The sequence below is a fragment of the Centroberyx affinis genome, unplaced genomic scaffold (assembly GCF_046629955.1).
Source record: "Centroberyx affinis isolate AG114_WGS23_722 - 3 ecotype Tasmania unplaced genomic scaffold, CSIRO-AGI_Caff_v1 ptg005828l_1, whole genome shotgun sequence".
In the NCBI taxonomy this organism is placed as follows: Eukaryota; Metazoa; Chordata; class Actinopteri; order Beryciformes; family Berycidae; genus Centroberyx; species Centroberyx affinis.
The window spans coordinates 84,964-88,343 of record NW_027282954.1 but is presented as its reverse complement, the minus strand read 5'-3'; the positions used below and the strand labels follow the sequence as shown (position 1 = coordinate 88,343).

The 3,380-nt window shown below is 57.0% G+C and overlaps 1 pseudogene; it reads left to right on the top strand.

Annotated features, from left to right (window-relative positions):
• Positions 1–153: 153 nt before the first annotated feature.
• LOC139667853 (GAS2-like protein 3) lies at positions 154–2,301 on the top strand (annotated as a pseudogene).
• Positions 2,302–3,380: the final 1,079 nt, after the last annotated feature.

The window sequence follows — 3,380 nt, the reverse complement described above, 5'->3', positions numbered from 1 at the left end:
TGTGTTTACTGAAGTGTGAGTGTCCAAATAACAAATCTGAACCATATAGAGGCTTTACAACCTGTTCCAACATGGAGGAACACTGGAGGACTGTCTGTTAGTTAATAAAGAATAAAGTCTAAATCTATAACAACCAGGCGGAGGACCTCCAATATGGCCGCCAGAGGGTTCGTTATGTCACCTGACCTCTCTTATTCTTATCTTACCCCCCCCTCCTCCTCCTCCTCCACGGAGCACGGCATGGACGACCCCCCCTGCAACTGCTCCAACAGAGTCTCTATTGAATATCTGTCAGAGGGACGATACAGACTGGGAGACAAGACCCTCTTCATCCGGGTGAGAGAGAGAGAGAGAGAGAGAGACACACACATACACACACAACACACATATACATGCACACACACACACACACACACACACACATACACACACACATATACATACACACACACACACACACACACACACACACACTACACACACACATATACATACACACACACATAATACATACACACACACATACTTGGAAGTGGTCTTGTGTATTTGGTCACTTCGTATTAGTATTAGAAATATGCTTGTAGACTGCCTGATTAGTGAAAGTTAATTAAATCTCTCTCTTGTTCTCTCTCTCTTCTCTCTCTCTCGTTATCTCTCTCTCTTGTTCTCTCTCTCTTCTCTCTCCTCTCATTAACTCTCTCTCTTGTTCTCTCTCTCTCGTTATCTCTCTCTCTCTCTCGGTCTCTCTCTCTTGTTCTCCTCTCCCTCTCCCTCTCCCTCTCTCCTCTCTCTCTCTCTCCCCTCTCCCTCCCTCTCTCACTCTCTCTCTCCCTCCCTCTCTCACCCTCCCTCTCTCACCCTCTCTCTCTCTCTCTCTCTCTCTCTCTCTCTCTCTCTCTCTCTCTCTCTCTCTCTCTCTCTCTCTCTCTCTCTCTCTCTCTCTCTCTCTCTCTCTCTCTCCAGATGCTTCATGGTAAACATGTGATGGTGCGTGTTGGTGGAGGTTGGGACACACTGCGTGGTTTCCTGATGAAGTACGACCCGCTGCGTGTTCTGCAGTTCACCACGCTGGAGCAGAAGATCCTGGCCTTCCAGAAAGGCCCGCCCGGCGCGGGCGGTCTCCACGGCAACGCCGCCCCCCGCCCCCTCCCGACATGGACCCCCTCGCCGCCGTCAACGACCTCATCTCCCCTTCCTCCTTCCTCCTCTTCTTCCTCCTCCTCTTCCTCCATCTCGGCCTGTAAGCCTTCTCCCGCGGCGGCTCAGCCGTGTCGGTCGCTCGCTGCCTCGCCCTCCGGCACGCCCTCGCTGCCCAGGAGAGGCCCCGCCGCGCCCGCCAAGAGGAACCTGCAGGTGACGCCCTCCTCCCCCAGGAAGCCCACCCAGCTGCCGCTACCCGTCGCCTCGAAAGGCTCCTCCTCCCTGCCGGCCACGCCCGTCGCCGGCTCCTCCGGGCCGTCGCCCGGCCCGGGCGCTCAGGGGGGGCGGGGCCAGCGGCGAGCTCTGACTCCGTCCTCGGCTCCGGGCCCCGCCCCTCCGGCTGCGCCTCCCGCTCCCAAACTGAAGCTGAGGCCGTCGCCACGCGGCGCCGCCTCTCAGCCCCGGAGCCCCGTCTGCCCCGAGCCGTCCCGCAAATGCCCTAAACCCTCCGCGCCCTGCGCCACCCCCGCCGCCCCCGCGCCTCGCCCCGCCACCGCCCCGGCGCGGGCTCCCGCACCGAGAGACGCCCGGCCACCGCTGGGCGCCGGCCAGCGCTCTCGGCTGACGCAGCGGCGCCCCGGCTCCCCGGCCTCGCGGCTCCGGCTGGAGGCGGCCCGTCGGGTGCGCACCGCGCCCCGGGCCACGCCCGCCCCGAGAGCAGCTCCGACTCAGCGGGTTCGGACGCCGACGCCCGGCTCACGGGCCGACTCCCCGGCGCTTCCCAAACCCGCCGCCTCGCCGCCGAAGGGCAAAGAGGCCAAAGCCGAGGCGCTGGTCCCGGCCGGGCCGGCCGCCGCCCCTCCACGCGGCGCCCCCGCCCCCGGGCCGGTCCCACGGGGCGCCGCCGCCCCTCCTGCCCCCGGCAAAACCGATCAGAAAGCACCGGCCGCGACCCAGAGGGCGGGGCGAAGGCAGCCGCTCGCCGCCGACCGCTCCGATCACAGCAAGGCGGCTCTGAAGCCGGAAGCTCCGCCCCCCGCCCCGCAGAGCCGACGCCCCGACGCCAAAACCACCAGGAACCACGACAAGACGCCGCTCTGCAAGACCAGGAGCGACCAGCCGTACTTTGAGATGAACGGCAGGAGGAGGCAGAGGACGTGACATCACCGCGGAGGACGTGACATCACCGCGGAGGACGTGACATCACCGCGGAGGACGTGACATCACCGCGGAGGACGTGACATCACCGCGGAGGACGTGACATCACCGCGGAGGACGTGACATCACCGCAGAGCGGAAACACGCAGCACTTCTCGGAGCTTAAATACACGTTCTCACTAATCCTCATGAACCGCTTCTCATTTTTGACCGTTGTTTTTTTTAAGTTTGCAGATTTATTTTTGTTTGTCTGATATTTTGTTTGTATGTTATTTAATAGTCTTTTCATGTCTAATCCAAAAGGGTCACAGATTTGGGGTTTTGTCTGTTTCATGTTTTCTCTCTGATGAATTAACGTCTCTGACAGGTCAGTCAACTAAAACTTGCACAACGTTTACATTTTGGAGTTTAATCCGTTCAGCTCTTTAGTTTTTTTACTCGCAGCTTCTCATCAGCCGGCAGTCTGAAGCTGTCCGACTGAACTTCTAGAGCAGTGGTTCTCAACGTGGGGTCCGGGGACCACCAGGGGTCCTTGAGGGGGCTCCAAGGGGTCCCCAGCAATTTGATGAATGCTTAAACCTCATCATTATTGAATTTACAAGAAGTTAACACAATTGGAGAATGTAGCAGAAAGACTATTTTGGTCATAGTTTCACTGCTATCTCTCTAATACAGATAATCATGGGATTCTGAACCAAATCATAACAATAAATGTATTCTCAGATTTGGGTCCAAGGGACAAAATCTCATTAAATGGAGGTCCATGGCCCTAATGGACTAAATTAGGGGTCCTTGATATGACAAAGGTTGAGAATCACTGTTCTAGAGGAATAAGGACCGGGGTTTCTTACGACAAATCCTGTTCCCGACACCTAACCTCACACCCGCTGTGTTCAGCTCTGCGGCGGGTCAGGAGACAGCCATGTTTTTTAGAGAAAAAAACGCACTTAGCTCAGAGTGTGTCGAGGAAGAAGATCATGATGTTTTTATTCCCGGAGGAGATCAGCAGAACGAAGCGTCTCACAAGCGGCTTCCGTGTCCTCGATGTTCTCAGAAAACAAAAAAAACAAAAAAATTTAAAA